This window comes from Homalodisca vitripennis, chromosome 7 (assembly GCF_021130785.1).
Source record: "Homalodisca vitripennis isolate AUS2020 chromosome 7, UT_GWSS_2.1, whole genome shotgun sequence".
NCBI lineage: Eukaryota > Metazoa > Arthropoda > Insecta > Hemiptera > Cicadellidae > Homalodisca > Homalodisca vitripennis.
In genome coordinates this window covers 134,614,239-134,631,200 of record NC_060213.1, presented here as the reverse complement: position 1 = coordinate 134,631,200, position 16,962 = coordinate 134,614,239, and the positions used below count along the sequence as shown (strand labels likewise).

At 38.2% G+C, this 16,962-nt stretch overlaps 1 protein-coding gene across 4 annotated transcripts in view; it reads left to right on the top strand.

Annotated features, from left to right (window-relative positions):
• Positions 1-16,962, top strand: part of LOC124366361 (POU domain, class 6, transcription factor 2-like) — a 187,338-nt gene that overhangs the window by 102,628 nt on the left and 67,748 nt on the right. The window lies entirely within an intron of this gene.

The following is a 16,962-nucleotide window of genomic DNA, read 5'->3' as shown; positions in this document are numbered from 1 at the left end:
CGTCTTAGTTTTTGCCGTCGACTTTTTTCCCCAAAGCCTTAATTTATGAATTGAACGCATTTCCCGAGCCTCTCTACGTACGCTAACATTTATCTCCAATGCTAAATTTAATTAATTGTATTCTATCAAGTTTTTTTTCTCGACACAATATTGTTATGCTGGTTATAATTGGTCGAAAGAACACACGAAAGAGTTTTATTTAATTACGTTTTATCTTTATTATTATTTACTGTTAACACCTTCTGGATAGCTTATATTTATGGGCTGAGCGTAAATGAAGCTACTAATTTAGGTGAACGAGATAAACGAGTCTGTTGGTGTGATATCTCTAAATTTTTCGAACTGATTTAGTGTATGTGTCTTTTTCCCGTTCAAAATTCAGGAGCTAAAATTATTTGGAAGTTAAGTTTACCATGGGGTATGTTAATTAATTACATAGTTGGTGCTACCATCGGGTTTTAGATAGTAGGTATTAGATTGTAGTCTGTACGGGGTGAGGAAGGGATAAGCCTTTTAACAAATCGTATGGGGATGAAAAATATTAAAAACCTATAGGTAACTTTCCTAGAGTTTGCACTGATAGTTGAATTCAACGCAAACCTGTATATATTTCTAAAAAATATCTACAAACGGCACATTTAGAGTGTAGTAGCTTTGGGTTTATATAAAAAATGCATGTAAAATAATAAATCAAGATACCAAAAATCCCCAACAAAATTATGAAAATCCCTTAGTAGTATTATACATGAAAAATGTCAAACATTTATGTCTTCTGCATCGTAGGAAGATCAATAAAATAAATTTTGCCCGTTAAAATAAAAACAAAACAAAAACGTTTTGGATGCATATTACTTATGCATTTAAAATAAAATATCTCCCATAATCCTAAGGAGGTTAAAATGGATGATTTGGTAGGAGTGGGAGAAAATTTATGGATGATTACTGAAAGTTCTTAGATTCAATCTTGAAACGCTTTAATCTTAATTATTTATTCTGTTAATCTTAGAAGCGACGACGTCAACAAGCAAGTGATGAGCGGGATGTCCCCAGATCCTCGTACTCCGCGGCCGACTCCATTCCTACACAGAGTAAATTACGCTTTGCGTAACCGGAAATGACTCTCATTTGAGGCGGACATCTATTAGCTGTGAGTGACGCAAACCGGCAGATTAGCATTACCGATTCGCTGCTGTGCCTTACGTGGTAGGAAGGGACAAATAGGTCGGGCTGATGTCTCGGTTCAACAAATAGAGGTTAGAGATTGGACTCACCCGATGGCTCTAGGAGACCATAACGGTTTAGTTGGCAATTCACTATTGTTGGATTGAAATCATCCAGCTCATAAGAATATGGATTGCTCTGGTCCTGGGAAGGCAGGAACATTGGGGTTACTAAAGTTCCTGGATACCAGAAGATCCAAAATCTTCACGTAATGCAGTTAACCTTCTTCTTCTTCTATGGGGTGGCCTATTGCCAAGCACTTAAGCCTCAAGGGCCTTTTGCGCACCCCGGAAGCACACCATGAGGCCTACCAGTCTATGATTTCAGTAGTTCCAGAAACCGCTGAAAACAACCTATCAGGTCCTCCTGCGGAAATTCGCCACCCTTGTCCAAACTACCAAAGATGGCATACCGCTCCCTTGCTATTGCAGGACAATCAATGAGCAAGTGTTTGGCAGTTTCATCCTGCTCATCACAGATTCTAAAGAGTGAACCCTCTCGAAGGATCCCGACTGTGTAAAGATGCTTCCTCAGGTGACCATGTCCCGTAATCAGACCTATAACCCGAGAAGACATCAATCTACTTAGTGAGAGAAGGTCGGATGCCACCCTGGGGGAAGGCGACTGTAGTACCATTATGCTCAATTCTCATACCCAGATGCAACCTCCACATTCTCTCATGTTCAGCGCGAACCCATTTCGAGACAACCCCAAAGGATTCACAGCTTGGAGTACCGTCATAATTGACGCTCCAGTTCATCTTCCTCTTAGTGCAGCCTCTGGAATCTGGACGCTGTTGCAGACTTGACTCCTGGAATCTGGAGCCATGTTCGTCTGAATAGATCCAAATTGAACTCTTCAATCGCTTCGACATCAAAGACAATCATACTAGAAAATATAGTGTAATCTATCTGAATAGGTATACTCATTGTCTCATCTGGTGTAGAATTCAGTACACTATAGTGTTGTAGAGACGAACAGTTCAGTCGAAGCCTAAGACGAAGATGAACTGGAACTGAGCTCCAATATTTACATCCAAAATCTTGTCTCAGCTCGCAATATTTGTTTTATGGATGGACCATTAGACTTCCTTAGATACGTAGTAGAATGGTCTATTGTGAAATCAAATTTTGCAAAGCTAAGTAGGAAAATCACGAAGAAAATGTCCAAGTAGGTAAATATTGGATTGCAGTGGTCTCCATAATTTTATTTGGGGTTTCAGAAGGGGGTATTCAAAATTACAGATAGCGTCAATTAATGAAAGTTTACAAAGGTGATGTTGGTCTTGACTGAGTTCTTTCCACAAGTAACTTCTTGGATTGTCTAGGTGGTTCTTTGCAAGAGCCAATTTTTCATTGATGTCTTCATTTTCTTGTTGCTATATTGATTTTTTTTATTCACCCTCGAATGAAATAGTTTCTTTCCAGAATCAGTTGTTAGTCTTTTATAAAATCTTACAGCTGTTCTAGGAGGGTTTAGTAGGAAGTCTTGACCACGCCTTGTGTTTTGCATGGGTCCTAAACCCACAGTCTTGTATTGCATTGGAGAGGATACATCATTCTAATGCTTTTTTGGCTATTACCCATGAAAGGGAGATGGCTAATTGACATGGTTAGACAAAAATGTCTTATACTATTGTATGCCCTTCTCTTCGTTTACTTAGTAACGTTACTGAAAGTACTTCACTACCGTCTGAATCAAGTTTCATCTGTAATTATAATATTATTCTGATAGCAGCAGATTTAAATCGATTAGAATTTATTTATACAGATGTCTATGATATTCGAAATGGTATATTTATAAGTAGAAAAGGAATTGTGATCGAGTAATAATACAAGTCCAAATTATTCATGATATTGTGATATTCTATTTATGATATTGTGCAACTATCATTATATCCGCGGGCCAAGCACTGAACTACTTCGCAACTGCTTCAGGTATTTCCGACCTGATCTGCAATCAAGGAAGAAACCAATGCTAGTTTATTCGTGGCAAATCAATATCTTCGTCTATATTTCACTTTTTGATCAGACAATGCATGGCATATAGAAGTAGATTCAATACTGAAATGATTATTAAAATTATAATCGTATCAGAGTATTTTATAATACTTCTTATTCCAAAGCTCTGGTTCTTCGTGGAATTTGAACATTATTTATGAAACCATCCGTGGCTTAAGCATTTTCACATTTTTGGGTTGGATTAGATAATCTTTAACATACCAAAGGCAGAAACAGAGTTTCATTCTTTGCTCAGCCATAAAATGTTTAACATCCCTTCAGTTGCAATAATTTGTGAAACCGAATTTTCCTTGTTGCTTTTTCTCCAGATCCCTGAAGGATAAAAAGTAACTTGTTTGCAAGCAAATTAATAAAGGGATTTCTGCTATATTTCCTGCTCATAGTCACTTGGAAACTGAAAGTGAGGTGATTTTCCCAAAAATTGAGAGCCTCCTGTCTCCTTCAAAGATCAAAAACCTTATTCGCGAACAATGTTGCAATTTTACTATAGTTCACAATGGTTATTATACTAACGAACAATAAATATATTTTTGTAGATTTCTCACTCTTCGACCAATCATTAAAATTCCAAGACGCTGAAGGCGTAAATAGTCTGTAAAACTGGAGTATTTTTGCCAAAATTGGGCGAACCCTTTACTGAGCTCCTTGAAAGATTAAACAAGTTTTTCGCTAGCAAACCCGTGCATAAACCACGAAATTGTTGGGATATTCTTCGCTCTTAGACCAATCAAAAAATCAATTTTATTATAGTTGATAATGGTTGTTAAACCGACGAACAATAAATAGATTGTTGTAGAGATTTCTCACTCTTCGACCAATCATTAAAATCCAAGACGCTGAAGGTGCAAATAGTTTGTAAAATTGGAACATTTTTGTCAAAATTGGGCGTACCCTTTACTGAACTCCATGAAAGGTGAAAAACGTTGTTCGCTTGCAAAACCGTGCATAAATTACGAAATTGCTGGGGCCTTTCTCGCTCTTAGGTCAATCCACACAATCCAAAAACTCGCTATTGCATGAACGCATGAAACGCTTGTCTCAATTCCAAGCAACAGATTTTGCGGAACGCCTGTCCCGAAGCGAGACTCGGCAACGTTGCATCCAAGAACAACAATGGCACCGGGCGAACAGCTGTTAGTACGTACAGTAGTAATTACGCACTCACGCACGCACGCACACACCAGGCTGGCGATCACTCAATAACAGACCTCACAGTCTGCCCCATGAGGCATGCAAGGCGATCACCGCTCAGCCTAGCTTGGTGTCGTTATCACGTGCTTTATGCATTGTTCCTACACCTTGCATGGTAGACGCTTGTTATCTAAGACCTCTGGAACATTTCACTCTGCGGGAGTTCACGGCAAGTACAGTACAATCGTTTGCCTACGGTATGTCTGTTTTAACCGTCTTAGATCCACCGCTTGCTGCTCATTTCTCCAGTCACTACAATATTGAAAATCGGGATGGAATTAACGGAAATAGTTCATAAGGAGTATTTTTACAGTGTTAATGTACAGACTTTAATCCGAACTGTTGAAAAAGAGTCGCTTATCACCCTAGGTTCTGGTAGGTTCAAGTACTACTCCTGACCTTCACCGTATTCAAGGGGTTAAGTTGCGGCTTTCTAACCTAAAGGTCCCGGGTTCGATTCCTGGTGAAGTCAATACAAATTTGCAGTCATTCTTGAACCGTTCCCTCTCCCCCTAAGAACGTTTAGGATCGTCTATTATAGTAGTATTGCCCATGTAAAGTATCACCAACAATCTTAAGAATTGATTCTGCAACTTTGTTAAACCTACTGTGTAATTAAACCGTTAACTTGATGTACTATTGATGTGTTTTAATAAAAAAATAATTTTCTTAAATTACATGTAATTAAAAATTGTATTTACTTAAGTAATATATCGTTTAGAAAACAAAAATCACTTCTGGAAGCTATAAGTAACATGCATACTTTAAACACATATCATGTTCATATACAACCGTTTATGAAATCACCTAAAATTTTCTTTTTTAAATCCACATAATTCTTCTTGGAATTATAACAATGTATACTTTTACTCTCTCTATTAACATTATACCAGCCTATTACAGAGTGCATACACTTAACATTATGAATCCTAAAAATTTGAATAGGACATCACCTTTTTATTACAGCCTTCTCATCAATTTCCTCAAGACGGCAAACGCACCTCCTTCATCTTGTGGCCTTTGACCTACGGACGCCCTTCTCGCACCATGGTGCCCTACTGTACCGAAAAGCCTTTATGCCGCTGTTGTTTACCCATTAATATTTAATAGCCGCATACATTACCGCTCGCATTAGCTCCATTAATAATGCACGTCGCGGCAGATTGATTGAAAAAAGCGAAAAATAACGGCCACCGCTGTCACCTCAATTATGTAAAACTAGGAATTTTTACAAAGTCCAATTTAAAAATCGATGTTATTTAATTAAGGGCCGGGCCCGCCCGGTCAATCAAATAAATTGCGCGATGGACGTCCCCATGTTTTTCTGCTTTTTTTTGACAGGTTACCGGCGAATATTAAGTTTGATTTATTAGATTCCCCGCGCATTAGACTGTCTCTGGGGTTTGCACCCCCCCCACCACCACCCTTACCCCTTACACTCCATCATTGCTCAAACCGTCAGTGGACGATCAACAATAGGTCTGCCTTTGTTAATGTATTTCACTTAATAACGCAACAGTGTTTTTTTTTTTTAATTCGTTGAATATGAACTATTAGGATTGTCCGTAACCATCACGGGACGCATGTTTTTGAAGCTGTCTAAAACGTTGTTTTTTATTATTTTTTTTAACAGTCACTAAGTTCAGAAACCTTATAATGAGACACCCGCGTTAACCGGTATTCAAATATCAAGCATCAACTAGCCATTATAAGGCATTACTTTGAGTGAATTATCGTACATTTAGGGGAGTTATTTTTCGTTTCGAAAATCTATGAACTGGCAGCTATCTTGAATTTAGCTTTATTTGTCGAACTTTTAGTAGCACACATATGCAAGATGTCTCATTTAAAAATACAATTAATACCCATCCAATCGATTATCAGTTTTTTTAGATATCTGTATTGATTATTCAGATATAATCCTAACATTTTTGCTTGAATATTCAAAAAGTATGCACTAAAAAGCTTAATCTAATCCAATCAAATCACCTGAAAAAGAGATCAGATTGCAGATCTTGAAATCAAATCAATTCTTTTTAATTTTCGTTAACCATACAACGCATGGTACATTGTCATGTACGTATATAATTTATACAAACTACATGACATATAATATTATTTATACATGGCTTTTCAAATTTAATCAGATCCCAAAAAAAATCACTTAACATGTCTATTGAAAAGTCCAAGGTATAACATACTCTGTTCATGAGATAATAATTATTTAGTCTTTTCTTAAATATTGAAAGGGTTTCACTAGTTTTTGTGTAGTCTGTTAGAGCATTAAACTGTTTTGGCCCAAGATAGTTTTACTGTTTTTTTGTATCACTACACGATTGAAAATGTCCGGAAAATCCTTTTTCCTTTAAAATCAAATCAATTTTATTGTACGTTGTGTAGCAAACGTCATTGATTTTGATCTACAATTTCTTGCATTCAAAATCAAAAAATAACAAACAACAAAAAAACACAAACTTTGATGTTGTGTTGGTCAAAATCCTCATTCACACATACAGTTTTACAGTCACGCCCCAGTTTTTCATTCTTCGCCAATGTAACCCAAACACAATGAAAGACACACAAAATCACATCAATGTGATGATGGTTGGTTGTTCAGTACAATAAACCTCGTACTGTATCGACTACCCCCTTATTCTGTTCGATAATATCCTCACACAGGCCAGTGGCCCATGAGGACGGACAGAATAAGGCCTCTCCTTTTTATAAAAAAAAAAAAAAAAAAAAAAAAAAAAAAACACTTTAAACAGCGAAATCAGTCGTCTAATTAGGTGATCTCCCAGTCGAATGCCAAAACTCCCTTGCATTTTGAAATGCTTGTGACGCCAAAAGGTGTTTAAGGCGCGTTTTGAATGCCTTGGGCGTTAGGGAATTTTTTATTAAACTTCGTAGTCTGCTAATGAAATTAACACCTGCTTACGAGGAGAGGTGTTCTAAAACCGCCGTTCTGTGTCTCCCAGTTCGGTAGTTGTCTCTACCTTGCCTGTATCTATATGATTCTACGATCAATAAATAATAAGGTCTTAAAGACCCCCCCCCCCCATAGGTTAAGGTTTCTGTTTGATAAGATTCTCGCACAGGCCAGTGGTCCATGAGGACGGGCAGAATAAGGCTTAAAGGGGATCGGCTTCTCCTTAAAAAAAAACGATGTTTTGGGGGTTGACATTGCTCCTTAACTCAAGGTTTAATAAACGCAGTACATTATAGAAAGTTGTTTTAAGAGGTGTTTCTGTAGAGACACCAGATAACAGTGGAGAGTTTTCTGATAACAGTATCAGATATTTGAGTAAATTTGAAACCCCCCAAAATTCAAAACTTTAGCATAAATTATAATGGAAACTCCTAATATGTATAAATTAGTTCGTTTTATGCTTACATAGAATAAACATACATACTGCAGGTCGTTAATTGGTAATTAGCAAACAGAAGTTGATTACATTTTCTGTGAGTGTGATTGAAATCAGTTAGTGAACTTAGGGTTGTTTACAAACTAAGATTGTTTAATTAAGTAAATAGTTCTTTCCAACTTCTTGAACTGGTACTGTTATATTAATTTGAAATTTTTGTCAGTATATGAGTAATTATATGTAGAAATTACCTAATTTAAGTTTAATTAAACTTAGATTTTAAATATATAGAGATTTACATTTCTAAACGTTTTCTGTCACAGAAAGTCTGAATATTTTTAATGAGCGCAGGTATATTCCAAGACTAACAATTCTGAGTTATTTATTGGTCAAATAAATTATATTTTTAGCTGCGCAAAAACTGTATATTTGATATGTACTTTTTTATTTATTCTCGTCCTAAGGAGGAAAGACACTCTGTTGACTCATAAGGAAGGGCAATTTGTTGGAGAGGGACAGTGTTACTTTCCGCCCACAATACACACACTTGTTACAATTCTGTTTTGCCACAATTACAATATTTGTTCAAAGACTAACTTTACAGTTGTACAGAGAACGTTGTACAGACTTCTCAGGCAGGAGTTCATTTTGTCAACCAACTGCCAAATCCTATAAAATATGCTGTAATGCCTAAGGCATTTAAAACTCGTCTGATAACCGCTTCGATTTCAGAACCATTCTACAGTTTAGACGAGTTCATGAGTTTAGGAGGCCGCATGATTGCCTAACTGACACTGGAACAAAAGTGGGAAAGATTCTGAATGAATGAGAATTGGGATGAATGTGACAGTTGTATGAATAAGATTTTGATGCAGTAAAGGGATGGAAAATCTTAGCCTTCCGTTCACTTTAACTGTTGTGATAACATGTAGTTGTTAATATGCAATAAAACATGCTTATACTTATTTAATGTTTGGTTCTACATTAAAAATCATTCCAGATATACTTGTTATCTACAAACCCATCATGGTTTTTCGTTTTAAATTAAGCCTGTCACCAAATCAAGATGACATTGATACACTTTTGTTCCACATTAACAGTGCAGTATCATTCAATTTACTACTGAGTCCGTGAAGAAAGTTAAGCTATTGTTTTTATTATGATGAGTACACACGCTCTTCATGGGTAAAAGTAAGACAGTTACGCCCTATTTAGAATTTAGAAAAACACTACTTTGAGTAGTAATATAGGATAGATTAACGTCTCCTGAATTGAAGACGATATCGGCCGATGGCCGAGCGGTCTGAGAGTACGAATACGTAGATAAACCACGACGCGAAACTATCGAACATGTGTTTACTTATGGATTAAAATACACAGAAGACGATACGACATGTATATTATTACATACTTATTTTATTAAGAACTGTTATGTGACCTTAAAGATAAATCGGTCTTAAGGTCCGGCATACTATAAAACATCAACCAATTTAATTCTTACCCTAAGATGTCGGACTTTGGATCTGAGTTGGAGATAGCGCAGGTTTAAATCCTGTCTGTGACCTTAGGACTTTCTATCAGTACCATCGACCTTGTACTGTATCGACTCTCTCCCTTATTCTGTATGATAAGATTCTCGCACAGGCCAGTGGCCCAGGGGGGCGGACAGAATAAGGCTTAAAAGAGATAGCTTATCTTCAAAAACTTCATTAGATTGAATTCTTTTAATTATTTAGTGCTTTGTATATGTCTTCCTACACTCAAAACTATACAAATTTTACATTGCATTTTTATGCAACTCATGAAAGGAATATGTTTCGTAATTATTTAATCGTTGTAGTTATACGACAAAATAAAATAACACTCGTAGTTTTTTTCTTCTAAGCCTATTAAATTTAAGGCCAAGTACTTTTAATTGCTTAAGAACACTGTATGTTATCTGTTACTTTCCAAATCCCCAGTATTGTGTATGGCCATTTGCCTTTATAACTTATATTTGCCGTGTTAATCTTCCATATATATTGTAAAATAACTCAAAATAAAATTCTCCGCATTGCAATCAGCCGAGAAGAGTTGAAATCACATCACGAGCTCGGGTGTGGGTTTCCATTCGCCAGACGGAATACCTGACGCACATTAATTACCGGTAATTCCAAATAAATTACAAGTATTTCCGTCGCGGAAACAAATTAAATGCGAGACCCTCGACGAATAACGTATTCCAATAAAATGAGCCCGTACGGGTGTAAAATCATGGAAGTTTTCCTAATTTCCAGGAGTGTCCTCGAATATTAACTACGGGTTATTGGATCTCGGCAGTGAACACAATGCTTCGTAAGGCCGGGAACACTGAAGGACCTATTCACCCCCTCCCCTCCCCCGCCCCTCTGACGTCATCACATAATGAAATGCATTGTGGGCCCCGTGGGGGGTGGGGGGTCTCATTACCGCACAATAAGAACAATACTACCCTTAATGTGGGCGCTAGGGAGACTATTCCCTCCGCTTCTTAATTATAGCCTATTTCCGAAAGGGTGCCGCGTAGAAACGCCCTTTGTTCCCGCAGCCGAGTTGTCCTTTTTGATTCCGAAGTTTGTTCGAATTTATTGGTCGCCTTTTATCAGCGACTTTCACCCGCGGATCGTTCACCGCGGCTTTGCTGGCGAGTTCGAGGTGAACTGCTGTAATCGAACTGCAATGATCGATAATTCGTGTACGAGTGGTTTCAACAAGTCCAATACTAATGCAAAGCATAGTTTAGCCACGATGTGTGAAAAAATTGTAAAGACCGAAAATATTTTCCAACATTTTTTAAAGGCTGTTAAAACGTAAAAATGTGTATTTTTTGTGAGTATTTCTGTAGTGCTATCAATTACGGCAGTTGATGTAGTTAATTGTGGTTACAACTATTCTGTAGCAGTACTAGTATATACTTATTTATATAAACCAATATTGTACGTATATTTCTAAATTTATTTTATTTTTCAGTGCTATGATTTTTTTCTTTGTTTCCTTATGTATTACGTAGGAAGAGCTCAATGTTTTAATAGAACTCAGAATCACGCACAGGATTCTTCCCATGCGGCTCTTTACTCTTATTGTAACGTGTGATTACAAATAAATAAACATTTTCTGGTTCTGATTCTGTTTATATTTGGAACAACGTCATTTAGGCACGAATTTCAAACACTTTAGGAGTCCTGAAGTTTTGTACCTATGAAACTTTCTTACAGTGAAAGAAATTTCACAGAATTAAAAGTGATGACGTGTTTTGGACTTAAATTTTCATGCTAGAAGCTAGGAGAAGACTAGACCAATTCTGAGGTTGGAAATAGAAAAAGCTATGTGAGACAAATTGGACAGAACTATTTTGTGTTGGGTAATTGTGTATATACAGCAGTTGGACTCTCCGTAATTGTACTTTCTAATATGAAAAATAAAATATTTTGCCGTTTAAAGGAAGCAATCGCAAACACAAGCTGCCTGCGTAACAACTATTCTAAAAAATTAAAATTGCGAACGATCTACTCTGTGAACGCTACTTAAAACGATCTGTTGTACTTTTGTCCGGTCGCTTCGCGTGATCGGATCATTTCAAAAATCTCTGTTCACGTTATGGTGGTCATTTTTCAGCACTCGCCCATTAACAGAGCTCCGATCGCCAAATCCCGGAGCAAAGGCAGGTTTTTACTGGGCCGGTTCCAGCGTAAACAGGCCGATTCCCGGTGTCCGTTTTTTACGAGCATTGAGATCTGTACAATGGTCCGTTATCAGCACTCTGGACGATTACTTGTGAGCGCGCCGTCAGAGGCCGTTATTGTTGATACCTGTTCTCTATCAGGCGCCGATATTTTTTGCCATGATCCCGTTAATTACCTGTGTTGATGATATGGGGGCGCTTACCCCGCCGCCGAGTCGACACCGCCCGTTTTTAAACCGCCATCCCGCGTGTCGGTTTCAATATTTCTCGCATTGGACTCGTAATTGTGCGCGTTGTTGGATTTTTACAAGGGTGTTTTGTGCCACTGTTAGAAACATGGCGAACGGAGTTACAATTTATGCGTGACCTTGGGGGCAAATTAGGTTTTGAGGAATCTCTGATTAAACTCTTTAAAAGATAAAACATCAAGAAATATGGATAAGGAAAAGGTACTGAAAAAACGCGATGCAATTCGTGTTAAATTTACGGTAATGATTTTTTTACGGAGAGGCCGATCCTCTTTTAATCCTTATCCTGCTCGTCCTCATGGGCCACTGGCCTGTGCGAGGATCTTATCAAACAGGATAAGGGAGAGAGTCGATACAGTACAAGATCGATGTACTGATAAAAAAGGTCACAAACAGGACTTGAAACTGCGATATCTCTCACTCAGACCCAAAGTTTCTCGTCTTGGACCGCTCTGCCATCGGCACTCCCATCCATTATATCCATTTTTATTAATGGTTATGATTCATTAGCGAATGGTATAAATATTTGAAAATTAAATTAATCCTGCGAATACTCTGTCTCTACTAACGCACATATAGTATAATTTAGTTACCGGTACAGTATTTTTCATACTAAATACGTAGTTTCAATTGTAAAGGGAACTTAAGGCGCTATCGCCAATTTACATCTTAGGGTACAAATTGTTTAACGTTTTATCGTTTACCGGACCTTAAGACCGATATATCGTCAAGGTCACATAACAGCTGTAATCCACTACATTTGCAACTTATTTAGCAGTAGCACAGTAGCCTTTAAAAGTCCAACAATGGGTAAAATTACGAGTTTAATACGATATTTATTTAAAACGACACGCTGGATCAAGCTAGTAACGGTCATTCCTGACTTCATTTTATTTTTTAATTTATTTACAATTAGTTTATTCCTTGGCGATAGTACAATTATTTTATATTCCATTCTAAATTATTAACTTCAATTCACTCATCATATAACAATATACTAACGGGCAGAGAAGGTTAATTAAAATAAACAACACCGGAACGAAAAAAAAACAGACACGTTTATACATATCGCCGCTGTGATCAGACGTCCGCGACGACAAAATCAAGGAGGCGATGGCAGTCAGCTGATTTACACGCACTCTGGGAGCAAGTCGAGAAGCTTGGCGACAGCGCCAGCTGATTTTAATTCGCCGTACATCTGCACCGCCTGCGCCGGCAGATTTTCTTTCTTTAATTACTTCATTAGGAGCATAATGTTGATAAATATGGCGGTGTCAGGGCATAATTTAACGCCTTCGCATGCTGCAAGTAAACCTCGTTTTAATTTAGGCGTTAGTAATGTTACGACTGTGTTACGCCTAGGCGCCGTATCATATGTCTCTAGTTTATATGGTACATATTATTAAACGGATGTAAAACGTTAATCCATAAAATTTGTACTATCCTATGTTTACAACTTATAAAAAGTACAAAATTAATTATTTTTTATAAATTATTATTGTTCTCGTATGGGCATTGAAATTTTTAAATTGTATTTACTACGACAAATACAAATGCTTGTTTAATTATTTTTTTATTGGAAAGGAACTTATTTTCTATGTGATGTGTTTAGGTAATAACAAATAAAAAAAACATTGACGGTTCCGATTTACATAAATAAATTTAATTTACCTCATAAAGTCCGTATAGAGGTCAACAGACGGATGGTCGGACAGACGGACGCGCCTTCATTATCATGTAAATTCTCCCCTCGTTGGGGAATTGTGCGCGATCAACTTCGGAAAACTACTAGGAAAATAATTACGACTTTAATTACGGGCCCTATTAAGCAGCAATAATTATATTCCTGATCGACGCGTAAAAACGCATCGGCTCACGCACGCACGCTTTAATTTTCCTACGTCATATGCGCCCAATCTGATTAGCCGCCCCCTCCCCCTCCCCTTCATTAGGCAACCCTTGCCGGCCTAACTTTAATTATAAATGCGCACACAGTAGACCAGTCTTTTGTTCCGAGCATGCTCGGCCATCGAGTGTACGACCGGAGAGCCCTCGAATAATTAATTATTTTTGTATAAAACCCCCGAACGCGATTTAAAAATCGAACACTCCACGTTGAATAATTCATTTCGCATTGTTTCTCCGATATGTCGGTCGGGGGTGGGGCGGAGGGGTGGCGGCGGGGGCGGCCCGCTCCGCCAGTTTTTTACGAGGAAGCGGAGGGGAAAAAATCACGAAATATAATAGGGAAATGTATGTTTTTTTGTTTGGCAATGCGGATTTTAATCCGGATTGCGAAGTCCTGGCCATTGTTACGGATCAATCGGAGGGAATAAATGAGATTTCCGTGATTGGACAGAGGCATCGGGCTCTCTACGCCGCGCCGAGCGGATTTTTTCATTACATCTGAACGCTATTGTTTTAACTTGAATGCGAATCACAAACCTGCACTTGTCATTTTCAGCTGTGCTTTGATTCCGCGCTTTATCAATTATTTGTTACTGTCACTGATACGACAAAGATTCGTTTCCGCTTCGGAAATTGATTTTTTGCCTGTTGGCTCACTACCGGGTTTTGTCCGCCGGTCGGGTTTAAATGTCGCGCACATGTGAATAGCCGGCCGTCATTTTTGGGCCGTGTGTGCTAAAATGCGCCGAGCGGTCGTTTGCGAGTCTCTGGGGCACATGGTGTCAACTGTGGGGTATTTCTGCGGGATCACGAAGAATTTTTTAGAGCCATGCATTCATGAAATCTTTGCACTGCCAAATGAAAGACAACCCCCTCAGTCGTAATTATTAAAGTAACAATAAACCTCCAATTAAAGTAAAGAAAAGATACTTTATTTTACCAGGTGAAGTTGGGGCCAATAAGTTCTCTCTAACACTTAACCTGGGGACCAACGGCTTAAAGGTGACTTCAGAACCACCACCAACGGCCGGGCAGGCGGGCTGCTTGCAAGGACAGGATCGCTCAGCGGTCACTCAGCGGTCACTCATCCAAGCAGCAGCCACGCTTGACGTTGCTTTATCCGGTTATCTTGCGATAACCGTTGTACCCGTTACACTGCGCTTAAAGTACAATATCTTGAAAGTTCATTTTAAACACTTATAAAACTAGGTTCATTTTCGAGAAAAAATACGTTTTAATAAGGGCAATATATTCATATCAAAACTATTTTTTTAACAAAACTTTTACTTAATTGTGTGTAGCATCAATACATTTGTCCATCCCACAATATCACATCGAGGTCAATTAAGTTCAAGAACGGTAGTGCGTGGATCTCCTGCAAATCAATTACGATAGCCGCTGATCAAAGACACTCCACACCACCCTCTGTCTTACTCTAGACTTTCTCTCCTTCCTGCTACCACTATACACTCTACTGTCTCTCCCCTCCCTCAATCCACACTTAATACAAGACTCAGTACCAGGCGGGGAGTGCGTGTCTGTGGATCTCCTTCGAATCAATTACGATCGCCGCTGATCAAAGACACTCCACACCACCCTATGTCTTACTCTGGACTGTCTCTCCTTCCTGCTACCAGTATACACTCTACTGTCTCTCCCCTCCTCATTCCACACTTAATACAAGACTCAGTACAAGGCGGGCAGTGCGTGTCTGTGGATCTCCTGCAAATCAATTACGATCGCCGCTGATCAAAGACACTCCACACCACCCTATGTCTTACTCTGGACTGTCTCTCCTTCCTGCTACCAGTATACACTCTACTGTCTCTCCCCTCCCTCATTCCACACTTAATACAAGACTCAGTACAAGGCGGGCAGTGCGTGTCTGTGGATCTCCTGCAAATCAATTACGATCGCCGCTGATCAAAGACACTCCACACCACCCTATGTCTTACTCTGGACTGTCTCTCCTTCCTGCTACCAGTATACACTCTACTGTCTCTCCCCTCCCTCATTCCACACTTAATACAAGACTCAGTACAAGGCGGGCAGTGCGTGTCTGTGGATCTCCTTCGAATCAATTACGATCGCCGCTGATCAAAGACACTCCACACCACCCTATGTCTTACTCTGGACTGTCTCTCCTTCCTGCTACCAGTATACACTCTACTGTCTCTCCCCTCCCTCATTCCACACTTAATACAAGACTCAGTACAAGGCGGGCAGTGCGTGTCTGTGGATCTCCTTCGAATCAATTACGATCGCCGCTGATCAAAGACACTCCACACCACCCTATGTCTTACTCTGGACTGTCTCTCCTTCCTGCTACCAGTATACACTCTACTGTCTCTCCCCTCCTCATTCCACACTTAATACAAGACTCAGTACAAGGCGGGCAGTGCGTGTCTGTGGATCTCCTGCAAATCAATTACGATCGCCGCTGATCAAAGACACTCCACACCACCCTCTGTCTTACTCTAGACTTTCCCTCCTTCCTGCTCCTAGTTGTGTTTCCTCACATTGTCTTTATTTTTGTTCAACATTTTTAAAACGAATAGTAAGTTTATAATTTGTTTGAGTACGTTCTAGAGTTGTAAGCAATTAAACGGTGGGATTGAAATAAAATTATTAAGGATATAGTCTTGTAAACTTCCTAGGCTTGTGAGGTCATACTAAGCTTGTGTCTATGTTGTCTATAACTCCGTGCAGTTAGGTCGAAGTGAATATCTCTAAGAAATAATTGTGTTAGCTTATTTTGACGGGGTAAAAACTGGAAGACTTGTAAAAAAACTACCGCAAGATAATTTAAAAAAAGAAAACAAGCTTTTGGGATTAAGCATACGGAAAAACGTTGAATGAGTTAGGGTAAGCTTGCATCACCAAAAAGATTACAAGTAATTAAAAAATATTTATTTAAAAATAAATCTAGGTTTAAATACCTGTATGGACATCAACATAATCTAAATTTTAAAGTAAATTATTTTTAAAATTTTAAAGTAGAATTTCTGTTATTTTCTATTGGTATAATGTACTAAAACATTAAGTTTCTATTTAAATAAAGCGATATTGTGTAATCTATCAGATATGCTAAAGAATAGAACAAATTTAATGGTTTCATGTATATATCGTTTTCTAATAATTTTATAATAAAATACTAATTAGTGTCATAAGTGTTTCTTGGTTTTGTATGATTTTTAATAAATGTTGAGTAAAATTTAATGTTATCTTGTACACTTTAAATTTGTAGGCTTAAAAGATTTCATCTGAAAACATAACCAAACTACTCAGGCTTTTTACTATAGTTTTAG